Here is a 14299-nt window from a genome sequence, read left to right on the forward strand (position 1 = left end):
ACTTTATTTACAAATATTTTTGTATACTATTGTACAAACATTTCCTTAAATAAATCAAATCATTCAGGCCTCCGACGATAATGTGCATGTATTCGTATATCATTTAAACGATCGAGTGTGTTAGTACTCTATTTAAGCTAAACAAAGAGATCGCAACCTTTATGTATTAAAATATATTGTAATTCATCTTTGAAAAATAGTACATTAATAAACCCTTACTTTGGATTTTAAGTGCATAGATGTAATTTTTTTTAGAACAAGTAAGTTTCAAGTACTCATCTCTGCCAAAAATGTTCCTGTATTTATTAATTACAAATTTCAATGATGTATTGTTGTACGGAGAGACAGGTGAAACATAAAACACAGTTATTAATATGTTTAAAATGAATTGTATTAAACTTAGTTTTCAATCTTGCTTAGACAATAGCAACGTACTGTACTAGGGAACAAAATTATATGGCCGTTAATGTAAGTAAAAATATAGTGGCTAATGTTCACACAGGGACTCTCTTCGTTTATACCATGCTACAAAACACCTTAGACATTATGTTAGTTCAGGGGTGACATACGTGCTGATGACGAAATCAAAATTTTATCTTATACATAAAAGCTGGGATGAATAACAGTATTATACTAGATATTCATTATATAGAGAGAGTAATCGACATGATGACTACGAGAATAAAGCACACATTTAAAGTTTCTGGAAATATTTCTGTGCTTCACAGTGGACCTTGACGCTAATGGGTAATTCAATAGAAAATGGGTCCACCACCTAAGTACCATTCTTCTTAAACACTACGAGTTATCCTATAGCCAAATAAATGACACTAGATGTATATATTAAGCTGGAAACTCTTGATCGTAGCTGACCACAGTCACTGAATACTGTTTTTAATTTGTTTCTGTATGGTGGGTTAAGATAGTCTTAAATTTAATTACTAGTGGTTGGCTGAAAATAGATTTATCATTATTTTATAGGGAATCGGTAATAGTGTTTCCACGAAGATTATTTTACATTAGAGTTTAGAGTGATTTCTTTTAGGTTAGAGTTATTTTATATTAGTGTTTTTTGGCTTACCTTTAATTGATGATCTGATATCTAATAATGGTATGTAATCGTTAGCGGCAACTCATTACCTCAACTCTGACGTAACCTAACTATAATTGGCATCGTTTGGCTTACATATCATTGGTTGGCCTGGAATCTTACACCAAGCAAAAGGTCAACTAAGAATGTATTTATTATTATATCGTTAGTAACCGGTAATTGGTGTTTTAGCTATGACTATTCAACTAAAATTATACATACCTTGTTAATTAGACAGCAATATAATTGTTGTTGTTACTGAATCCCCGCTGGTCACTAATTAATCAACCACTGACTTACCACCACAGCTATATCGGGCATTGTTTTGCTTTTATTTCCATAAATCTTTTCATTGGCCTTACATTTTCTCCACATAGCACACATATGCGGAATATATACCTTTAGTGTCCTGTAAGTAAGTAAAAAAAAGGTTTAATGAGTCAAAATATAAAAAATCTGAATTTTTACAAGTACAAGTATGAATCTTTTTCCAAATAACCTCGTTACTCGTTAGGACAATATCCACCATTTGGGAATTTCGTATTGAAAATTATCTCAAAAACTATTTTGTACAGCCTATCTTTATAATTATTTAAATTTATCTAATCAAAAACTTTCAGAAAAATGATTATTAAAATACCTTTTAAATAAAAAATTATTCTTCCTTTATTATTTATTCTGACATAGATTATGACATTATAAATCTGTACACACTATTATAAAATAAATATTCCAAAGGTTTAAGATATAAATTTAGGATAGATATAAAGGATTTAGGATATTAGATGTAAAGGAAAATTTGCTTACATCTTGCTAACCACGCATTAAAAAACAAATATTATTTGTTTGAATATTGGTAAGATACACTATTTGTTGGTACCACCATTCAGTAAAATAAAATTGTTGTTACAAAAACTGGAAGCCTACAATTAAATAAAATTTAATTGCAAAACTTTGAATGCTGAAACGTATTTCACAAATCATTAAGTCAATAAGTATTTATTCCTACAGAGATTTTAGTTACAATCATTCCAAAAACTAAGAGAACCAGTTCAAAAACGTATAGGTTATGATGTGTCTAAACATACTAGTATACATGTAACAAATTTAATGTTTTTGCTTAGCTATACAAAAGAAAATACCTGATTTCCTTTTGATGGTAGTTATTTTAAATTGCCAATAAATAATCTAAAGTAGTCATTAAAGAAAAATAGCCTTCAAACTTATTTTTGGTCAATATTATGAAATGAACTACTGCTTTACTTAATATTCAAGGTTTGCTAATGATTATCGCCATCACCAGTATACAAGTTCATTACAAGGCCTTGACAGTGGAATAGTTTAGGGGTTGCATAAGTCAACATAATGGAGGTGTGCTGATGACGACGTTTAGACAATCCTCTCTCACCTGTATACAACGTCATTACAAGGCCTGGACAGTAGGTTAGCTCAGGGGTTGCATAAGTCAACAGAATGGAGGTGTGCTGATGACGACGTTTAGACACTCCTCTCTCACCTGAATACAACGTCATTACAAGGCCTGGACAGTAGGTTAGCTCAGGGGTTGCATAAGTCAACATAATGGAGGTGTGCTGATGACGACGTTTAGACAATCCTCTCTCACCTGTATACAACGTCATTACAAGGCCTGGACAGTAGGTTAGCTCAAGGGTTTCATAAGTCAACATAATGGAGGTGTGCTGATGACGACGTTTAGACACTCCTCTCTCACCTGTATACAACGTCATTACAAGGCCTAGACAGTAGGTTAGCTCAGGGGTTGCATAAGTCAACATAATGGAGGTGTGCTGATGACGACGTTTAGACACTCCTCTCTCACCTGTATACAACGTCGTTACAAGGCCTAGACAGTAGGTTAGCTCAGGGGTTGCATAAGTCAACATAATGGAGGTGTGCTGATGACGACGTTTAGACAATCCTCTCTCACCTGTATACAACGTCATTACAAGGCCTGGACAGTAGGTTAGCTCAAGGGTTTCATAAGTCAACATAATGGAGGTGTGCTGATGACGACGTTCAGAAACTCCTCTCTCACCTGTATACAACGTCATTACAAGGCCTAGACAGTAGGTTAGCTCAGGGGTTGCATAAGTCAACATAATGGAGGTGTGCTGATGACGACGTTTAGACACTCCTCTCTCACCTGTACACAACGTCATTACAAGGCCTAGACAGTAGGTTACTCAATGAGTGACATAAATAATCATAATGACGTTAACGGAGTTTTAACAAAGCAAAATGCTCATAAACTTAAAATTAACATATGATCTTGGTAGTCAAGAATTAATACTAGATGGGAAAACTATTTTTTCAATTTGTAATAGCAAAACCTTAGGATTAAAAAGAGTGTAGTTTTATTTGCTTAATTACTCGTTTTATTTGCTTAATTACTCGGTGTTTTTCCAAACCCATCCTTGTACAGTTTTCCTTATACCTTTTTTGTTTTGTCTATTTACACCGGAGGCATTTATATACGTTTTTATAAGAGAACGATACCAACCCTGGTCTTATTACTAACGTCAACCTGTTATCATAAAGCACCATGAATTAATAGCCCAATGACAAATGACATCTGGGACTGGTAACGATTTAGCTTGAAATCGACAGCGACTTTATTATACTAGGGGCTATAATAAAGTCGCTGTCGATTTCGTATGGTTATACTGTACGTCCTAAAATTGATAATTTTTTTTAAATTAATAAAGTACCGTACATTAAAGGATTTTTTATTAATGAATCACATGAAGCTAACTTTTTTGGAAAAAAAGATTACTACTTACAACGTTAGTATCTAACTACAAATACTAAATTCATTAAATTCAATAAAGATGAAAAGTTTTATCACGTTTGTCGTCACACTGATTAATAAAAGGGTTTCTTGATGAAGAACGTTCTTTATACAAAAACATTAAACAAGTCACACTTTTAGTTTCGGTGTGCAATTATTTTTCTCACCGGTTAAGCAACACCGTGTATTGTTGTTGCCATTTGTTACCAATTAGTTCCTATATAAGGCCTAAATATTTTTTGCACGTAATGAATGCATTGAATCATTGTAGTATAACGGTTTAGCAATCAAATGTAAAATGGCATCACATTACGAAACCTTTTGATGCAAGGGTGATAGATAAGGAATAAGGCTTTGGACTTGATTATCAATGTACAGTATTGCAGTTAATTCAAATATTATTTATGAAAAGACGATCATGTTTCTTTTACAATTTTATTATAGTTCAACTTGTCAAAGGCACCTGTCCAACTTTCCCCTTTCCCCGTTGTCACTTTAAAACACGGTCGCCTTTATTGGCACTTTTATGATATTTAAGGGCACAGTTAAGCACCATTGTGTTCGGCTTAAACGTTTTATCCGTGTACATTTTGTTGTATTTGTAAGTCATAAAACAAATTCTTATTCGGGTGAATTTCATAAAAAACTCGTTTTTATACTTCATGAGAATGCTGAGGAGCTAGACAAACGCTTTATGGGTAAGGAGTCCAAACCAAATCAAATCGATTCTGTTCCTATCGAACTCAAGTCCGAGATACAAACCACTAGACTGGCATCACATAATATTTAAATTTACTTAATATTTGGCTCCGCTCTTTCATTTTAGAGTCACCTACATTAGAATAAAGCCGATTACTGTATGGTTCCATATAAAGTGTAAAAGGCTTTTATCAGTTTTAATCAACCTAAAATTAAACTGTAATCACCATTATGTGGTGGCTTTTGCTGTTACCTACATTTTGAAAGAAATCTTAACAAGTATAGAGGCATCAGTCGTAGCTTTAAACTACTGAATTAACTGTCTTTTAAAAATATATAACATGTACGGTGGATTAATTATATTTACAAACTGTAAGTCAGAATTTCTAGAAGTTTTTTTTAAGAACACAATTAGTTAAATTCAATTTTATATGTGTCTTATAATATTTTACCATAAAAAAATCTTGTTTATAAAATTGCATCAATGTTTTTTTTTGTTTATAATATTAACTAGAGTACGTCAAGTGGTCGAAAGCTCGGCCAAAAATCCGGAATGTGAAACCATTGACTATAGTCAAAGGTAATAGTAGTTTACGCAACGATTGCGTAAAGACTATTAACGCGAGTTGCGCACACTACTTTACCTACGACCGTTTTTTAATTACTATCAATCTGGATTTAATTACTAACAATCACTACTGATAACTTTTTAGAGAGGTTATGTTTTCGTGTATTGTCATTGCCACTGAAAGTGATGCAACGACTTGTTGTATAATCAGCTGATTTCCTGTCATTACGTGTTTGTTAAACTTCGTTAAATATTACATTGCTAGCAGCATTCTTACCATAAATAATATTGTATCAGGTACAATTCGGCAAATATTTCATTTATTTTTGGACTTCCACCAACTTAATTAAGAATACGCGAGTATCAACATGAACAAGTCGGATCAACAATTAAATTGGTCAACTGATCAGCTGATCAGCTGATTAGTTGACGTTCGAAGCATTACAATTTTAATTATTTTCTCTCAATACTTGAACCTCATTGGTCCGTTACCTGTGTGGATATGAGAAAAACTATGCTGATATGAAAGTAAACAGCTGTAAAGTGAAACTTTTCAATTCTAAGAACTGGACTGTAATGGAGGTACGTGAAGTTGGCGTACCCATGTTAGCGTATCCACTTTTGATCATACCAATCGTTAGTTCATCGTTAGTTCTCGATAGTTCCCAAATTTTTTCGTTAGTTCTCAAAAAATAAAAAAGTTATAGCCGATTATAAGTGGGTACGCTAACTTCACACTTCCGGGTTCTAGCACGCGCCGTTTTCTGAGGCGAAATGTTCACATCTATATACCAATCGTTAGTTCTTCGTTAGTCCTCGATAGTTCCCAAATTTTTTCGTTAGTTCTCAAAAAATAAAAAAGTTATGAGGCATACAAAGTGGGTACGCTAACTTCACAATTGTACAATTTCCAGCGGGAACAGTTTTTTTAACTATAAATGCCTATATCTATATACCGATCGTTAGTTCTTCGTTAGTTCTCGATAGTTCTCCAAAATTAACGTTAGTTCTCAAAAAATAAAAAAGTTACGAAGCATAAAAAGTGGGTACGCCAACTTCACAGTTATAGAATTTCCAGCGGGCACAGTTTTTTTACTATAAATGACTATATCTATATACCAATCGTTAGTTCTTTGTTAGTTCTCGATAGTTCTCCAACATTTACGTTAGTTCTCAAAAAATAAAAAAGTTAAGAGGCATACAAAGTGGGTACGCCAACTTCACAATTATAGAATTTCCAGCGGGCACAGTTTTTTTACTATAAATACCTATATCTATATACCAATCGTTAGTTCTTCGTTAGTTCTCGATAGTTCTCCAATATTACCGTTAGTTCTCTAAAAATAAAAAAGTAAAGAGGCATACAAAGTGGGTACGCTAACTTCACAATTGTACAATTTCCAGCGGGAACAGTTTTTTTTTACTATAAATGCCTATATCTATATACCAATCGTTAGTTCTTCGTTAGTTCTCGATAGTTCTCCAAAATTAACGTTAGTTCTCAAAAAATAAAAAAGTTACGAAGCATAAAAAGTGGGTACGCCAACTTCACAGTTATAGAATTTCCAGCGGGCACAGTTTTTTTACAATAAATGCCTATATCTATATACCAATCGTTAGTTCTTCGTTAGTTCTCGATAGTTCTCCAATATTTACGTTAGTTTTTAAAAAATAAAAAAGTTAAGAGGCATACAAAGTGGGTGCGCACACTTCACAATTATAGAATTTCCAGCGGGCACAGTTTTTTTACTATAAATACCTATATCTATATACCAATCGTTAGTTCTTCGTTAGTTCTCGATAGTTCTCCAAAATTAACGTTAGTTCTCAAAAAATAAAAAAGATACGAAGCATAAAAAGTGGGTACGCCAACTTCACAGTTATAGAATTTCCAGCGGGCACAGTTTTTTTTACTATAAATGCCTATATCTATATACCAATCGTTAGTTCTTCGTTAGTTCTCGATAGTTCTCCAATATTTACGTTAGTTCTCAAAAAATAAAAAAGTTAAGAGGCATACAAAGTGGGTACGCTAACTTCACAATTGTACAATTTCCAGCGGGAACAGTTTTTTTAATATAAATGCCTATATCTATATACCAATCGTTGTTAGTTCTTTGTTAGTTCTCGATAGTTCTCCAAAATTAACGTTAGTTCTCAAAAAATAAAAAAGTTACGAAGCATAAAAAGTGGGTACGCCAACCACACAACTATAGAATTTCCAGCGGGCACTGTTTTCTGACTATAAATGCCTGTATCTATATACCAATCGTTAGTTCTTCGTTAGTTCTCGATAGTTCTCCAATATTTACGTTAGTTCTCAAAAAATAAAAAAGTTACGAAGCATAAAAAGTGGGTACGCCAACTACACAACTATAGAATTTCCAGCGGGCACTGTTTACTGACTATAAATGCTTATATCTATACACCAATCGTTAGTTCTTCGTTAGTTCTCGATAGTTCTCCAATATTTACGTTAGTTCTCAAAAAATAAAAAAGTTACGAAGCATAAAAAGTGGGTACGTCAACTACACAACTATAGAATTTCCAGCGGGCACTGTTTTCTGACTATAAATGCCTATATCTATATACCAATCGTTAGGTCTTCGTTAGTTCTCGATAGTTCTGTAATATTTACGTTAGTTCTCAAAAAAATAAAAAAGTTGCGAGGCGTACAAAGTGAGTACGCTGACTTCAAATTTATAAAATTTCCTGCGGGCACCGTTTTCTGACTAAAAACGCTTATATCTATTTACCAAATTTTAGTTCTTCGTTATGTCGTGTTAGTTCCCCAATATTATTACTAGTTCTTAAAAAATAAAAAGGCAATAAGGTCTTAAACGTGGTTATGCCAACCTCAAACCCAAATCATTCCTAGCGTGCACCCTTGTCTGACTAAAAGTGCCTATATCTTAATATTAATCGTAAGATGGGCTCACTCATTTATTTTGTTAGTTCTAAAAAAATTAAATAAATATACGTATAGCCATTAATCAATAGATAAACTTATTTAATGCTTCTGATTTCCAGCGCGCACCTTCATTCAACGAAAAATGCTTACAGTATACTATCATACAACTAAATAAATATTGTCTCGACCCCGCCATACCCAATACGCCATGCTAGTAATGTGTTGTACACATTTATTCCATCCACTACTCCAGTCTTCAGTTTGTTCAAGTCCGTATGACCTTCCAGTCTCGATCCGTGCAACTGTCACTCGTAACGTGTTACGTTTAATGATGTAATTTTATAATACTAATACCGAACACAAACAAATACAAACAATACAAACGATTAGTTTAATTAACCAAACAGAAGTTCTTTGATCTTACATATTTTATCTGCTTAATCCAATTCAAATAATCACTGCTTATAAATTACTTTATACCATTTTACTTAGCAGACTCTGGTTTTCATTTTGATGGATAGTTTATTTTGTTTCCATGATGGACTTTTTATAAAATGCACTTTTTCACACAACTAAGTAGGTATAAATATGATTTCATTGCTTTTCTAAAACCAATTTTTGGAAGCGTTGTCTTTTTTGGATGTTCTAATTAACTGAACATATTCAACTGTTAATCATTTTGATAACGTAATCAAAATTATCACTCCTAAAAAATAATCTAACCGAGTGACACCTGCAACTACTATTGCGGATATCACAGATAAGCGCTATCCTGGAACTGATAAGCAATCCTTTCTCTTCGAGAGAATCATAATGTGATAGTTATTCTAATGTCAGTGTTACTTTGATTTTCATTGTGTGAATATGAATCAAATTACAATGCATGGAACTAAAAATTGGTATATAGATTTAAGCGTTTTTAGTCGGAAACCGGTGCCCGCTGGAAATTTTATAATTTTGAAGTCAGCGTACTCACTTTGTATGCCTCGTAACTTTTTTATTTTTTTTTTAGAACTAACGTAAATATTGGAGAACTATCGAGAACTAACAAAGAACTAACGATTGGTATATAGATGTAAGCATTTTTATTTAAAAAAAACTGTGCCCGCTGGAAATTCTATAATTGTGAAGTTGGCGTACCCACTTTTTATGCTTCGTAACTTTTTCATTTTTTGAGAACTAACGCAAATATTGGAGAACTATCGAGAACTAACGAAGAACTAACGATTGGTATATAAAAATAAGCATTTTTATTTAGAAAACTGTGCCCGCTGGAAATTCTATAATTGTGAAGTTGGCGTACCCACTTTTTATGCTTCGTAACTTTTTCATTTTTTGAGAACTAACGCAAATATTGGAGAACTATCGAGAACTAACGAAGAACTAACGATTGGCATATAGATATAAGCATTTATAGTCATAAAACGGTGCCCGCTGGATATTCTATAATTGTGAAGTTAGCGTACCCACTTTGTATGCCTCTTAACTTTTTTATTTTTCGAGAACTAACGTAAATATTGGAGAACTATCGAGAACTAACGATTGGTATATAGATATAGGCATTTATAGTAAAAAAAACTGTGCCCGCTGGAAATTCTATAACTGTGAAGTTGGCGTACCCACTTTTTATGCTTCGTATCTTTTTTATTTTTTGAGAACTAACGTTAATTTTGGAGAACTATCGAGAACTAACGAAGAACTAACGATTGGTATATAGATATAGGTATTTATAGTAAAAAAACTGTGCCCGCTGGAAATTCTATAATTGTGAAATGTGCGTACCCACTTTGTATGACTCTTAACTTTTTTATTTCTTTAAAACTAACGTAAATATTGGAGAACTATCGAGAACTAACGAAGAACTAACGATTGGTATATAGATATAGGCATTTATAGTAAAAAAACTGTGCCCGCTGGAAATTCTATAACTGTGAAGTTGGCGTACCCACTTTTTATGCTTCGTAACTTTTTTATTTTTTGAGAACTAACGTTAATTTTGGAGAACTATCGAGAACTAACGAAGAACTAACGATTGGTATATAGATATAGGCATTTATAGTAAAAAAAACTGTTCCCGCTGGAAATTGTACAATTGTGAAGTTAGCGTACCCACTTTGTATGCCTCTTAACTTTTTTATTTTTTGAGAACTAACGTTAATATTGGAGAACTATCGAGAACTAACGAAGAACTAACGATTGGTATATAGATATAGGTATTTATAGTAAAAAAACTGTGCCCGCTGGAAATTCTATAATTGTGAAGTTGGCGTACCCACTTTGTATGCCTCTTAACTTTTTTATTTTTTGAGAACTAACGTAAATATTGGAGAACTATCGAGAACTAACGAAGAACTAACGATTGGTATATAGATATAGTCATTTATAGTAAAAAAACTGTGCCCGCTGGAAATTCTATAACTGTGAATTTGGCGTACCCACGTTTTATGCTTCGTAACTTTTTTATTTTTTGAGAACTAACGTTAATTTTGGAGAACTATCGAGAACTAACGAAGAACTAACGATTGGTATGTACATATAGGCATTTATAGTAAAAAAACTGTTCCCGCTGGAAATTGTATAATTGTGAAGTTAGCGTACCCACTTTGTATGCCTCATAACTTTTTTATTTTTTGAGAACTAACGAAAAAATTTGGGAACTATCGAGGACTAACGAAGAACTAACGATTGGTATATAGATGTAAACATTTCTCCTCAGAAAACAGCGCGTGCTAGAACCCGGAAGTGTGAAGTTAGCGTACCCACTTATAATCGGCTATAACTTTTTTATTTTTTGAGAACTAACGAAAAAATTTGGGAACTATCGAGAACTAACGATGAACTAACGATTGGTATGATCAAAAGTGGATACGCTAATATGGGTACGCCAACTTCACGGACCTCTGAAATGGCTACTTTAAAAAACGGTCGTAGGTAAAACAGTTTTCACTACTTCACCCCACGCTGTAAATAAAACATGTGATAGAAATCTTGATTTTCTGTTATATGTCGATGTTATTTCGTCACCAGCTTGGAAACCCATTACGATTATATTATTTTACTTTAAATTTATTCGTTGTGCTTATTTCTTAGTATTTTTTAATTTAGAAAGGGACTTTGCACATCTACAGGAAAATATATTTATAACAGTATGCGAAGATTTTACCCGTGATGCACACGAGTTGAGAAAAAAGGTTTACAAGAAACATACTCGGTATCAATATATAGGATTTCTTAGGTATTTCCAAATTTATATTGTAATTAACAAACGTTATGAGTTCATCAGTTTAGTTAAATTACAATGATAAATTTGTACTCGGTCGTATTATCATAAAAAAGAAGAAAACGCTTAGCCTTTTGTGAGATCGTTAAGTTAAAACGACTTTAACTCCCATTTACTGTTTGTAGTAGTAAATGTTATTGCAAAGTTTCAATGCTCGCTGAATGTCTTAATCCAGTTTAAATAAAAACATATAGCACACTAAAAGGGCAATTTTGTTTCGTGAGTATTTTTTCTATCATCAAGTAAAACACAATATTTAAAGTTGTACTTTACCTAATCAATTTATTATGGCAAGCTACGTTCCTTCGAGAAGTGACTAGTATGCAAACAACATTATTATTTATTTAAAAATTACAATAAAATGGAGTCTGCAGCTTGTAGATGGTTTTCATTATATATAAAGTAATATTTCGAATGTCCTCCCATGTTAGCCGCATAAGTTTAATAAAAGTTATATGTGTTTGAGTTTAAGATAAGTTTAATTTGGCTTCCAGTGTTATGCAATATAAGTCGTGGCACTTTTTTTCTGTTTACACCACTGTTCAGTTCTTCATTTTGTAAAAAAAACATTAAATCTTTGCCAAAATCTTAAGAATTTGCGTTAAGGCTACTCTTCTCAAAAACTAAATTTTTATTTGAACTATGAACAAACTTTTCATGCTTAAAAAACTTCAATATGGTTAATGCAATTGGCATTTTAGGACATAGCTACCCATAGTCATGTCTATAAGAAAGTAGTGAAACATTTCCAAACTATGCATTCAATCACGTCTAATGTGTCATGTCACTTACTTGTTAACTTCTTGATCAGCATTGCACGTGTTATTAAATTTACGGAAAGTAAATAAAGATACGTCTTATAACACTTAAAACTCCCGCGTAAGCGTAAATATATGTTTTAAGTGTTATAAGACGTATCTTTATTTACTTACTTGTTCAAATCATCAAGTGGCATATTAATAAAGTTTATATTTCTTTAATCCCACGGAAATGTTTTAAAATGTTTGAAATTAAATAAAACTATGCTACATGAATACATTTTATCAATCCCAACTCTGATCTGACAATTGAAGATTCTATCTGTATATTACTCTTAATTCTTTTTTTTTGATTATGTAAAAATTGCAGGATATTCAAAATTAAGCTTAACACAAATGTTTAAAGAAACGTTGTTTGGTTGATTTTGAGAATAAATGTACTGAAAATCAAAATTCTTATACCGATGAAAAATATATTAAGAACGGTGTGTTCTTCAAATTTTTCCCACTCACATATCCATTACTTCCTACTTAGGCTACCTCATTTCGTTAGAGATAATAAAACTAAACTCGGTATACAGGTAGTTTCCAAATTGTATGGACATATTTTGTGAACTTGTTCCTTGGGCTAAGACAAACATAAAATGTCATATAATTATGAGTCTAAGATGCCTAGATTTCTGTTTGTCGGTCTGTTTGTGATTTTTAAGAATTATTTTGTAACTTGGGAATTTTTCAAGATATAAATCTCAAAATTTGTGTAAATGTGTATTTTAGTTGGTAAAAATAGCTTACAAAGTTTCGTTCCAATATCTCAAGCCGTTTCAATTTGGCGGCCATTTAAAATGTTTTATGTCAAATTTCATGTAAACCCTAAATATTAAGAAAATTGTTTTTAAGATCAAAAAGGTAGAGAATTTAAATCCAAATCAAATGAGACCTTGTTTGTTAAAATCGGATGACAAACAACTGAGTTGTTAGTTTTCTTCTGCATTCGGTTACGTAATTTAATGGGACTTGAATATTGTTTATTATTTATTATTTTACAGAGCAGTATGAAATCAGAAACACATTAAGCATTTAATAGTGGAATTAGAATACTTTGTTTCCAGGCACTGGGAAAAATTCCAGTAGTCGGGGACAAATTTACAAATTTAGATGACAAATAGCAGAATCACAGTAATAACTTAACGATTTAACCATATCAATAGAAATGCCATTCACACCAACAGCTCGGGTAGTGATGCTGTTCATGACATCCCTGATTATTTTCTCTGCCAATAAACTTAATGAGAATTTGGTCTTCATTTGGCTACTTGGGTTCCCAGTGTATAACTCAATCCTGCTCCTGTCTAAACATCCTTTGCTGCCCATTGTGAGAAAAATCTATTACAGTCTTCAGGAGAGAAGGTACACTAATTTTCTCCGTTCAAGCCCAGTATGCCATTGCTTCTCAACGATGACCGAAAACCTTTTGGGTCCTTATTCTTTAATTGACTGGAGGAGTAGCGCTTTTTTGCACTTCTTAAGACCGAGTTTAATGCGTTTCTTGCTTTAGTATATGCAGATCTGGTCGAGCCGTTCCTACAACTTAAGAATGCTTTATGACACTCGTTCTTAATTTTTTTTAGAGACAAAATATGATCGTCTCTCCATGGAACCCTTTTCCTTGTTACACTCTTTCTCATAACTGGTGTACAAGAGTTGAAAATGTACAAACATTTTTTATTCAGTGCTTATACAACTTCATCAACTTATTTGAGGGAAGCTATTTCATCCCAGTCAGACTTTGACGCTAACACGGTAAAGAGGTCCGCATCAAGGGTTTTCAGATTTCTGTAAGTTACATATTTCCATTTGCTCTTCTTTCTACAATATGGAAAATCACAAAAAACCAAATTGTGATCCGTAATTTTTCTCCCAGCATAATCAAGAATCTTCGCTGTGTCAATCATTCCAAAATTGAGTTTAATATTCTTTTCTACAATTATCAGATCTATAAGGGAAGAAGAGGTTTCAGTCACACTTGTTGGCTCCTTGACAAGTTGATTGAGGTTCAAAGCTTGGAGAATTGATGCAAATACTTGGAATCAGGTTTTTCATGTCCAGCAGATTGACATTGAAATCACCCTGTAGTATGATGGAATCCACCTCTGAGGCCTGATCTATAAACAAAGCATACAA

This window comes from Macrosteles quadrilineatus, unplaced genomic scaffold, assembly GCF_028750875.1.
Source record: "Macrosteles quadrilineatus isolate MER2022 unplaced genomic scaffold, UCM_ALF_1.0 Scaffold_2__2_contigs__length_208266976, whole genome shotgun sequence".
In the NCBI taxonomy this organism is placed as follows: domain Eukaryota; kingdom Metazoa; phylum Arthropoda; class Insecta; order Hemiptera; family Cicadellidae; genus Macrosteles; species Macrosteles quadrilineatus.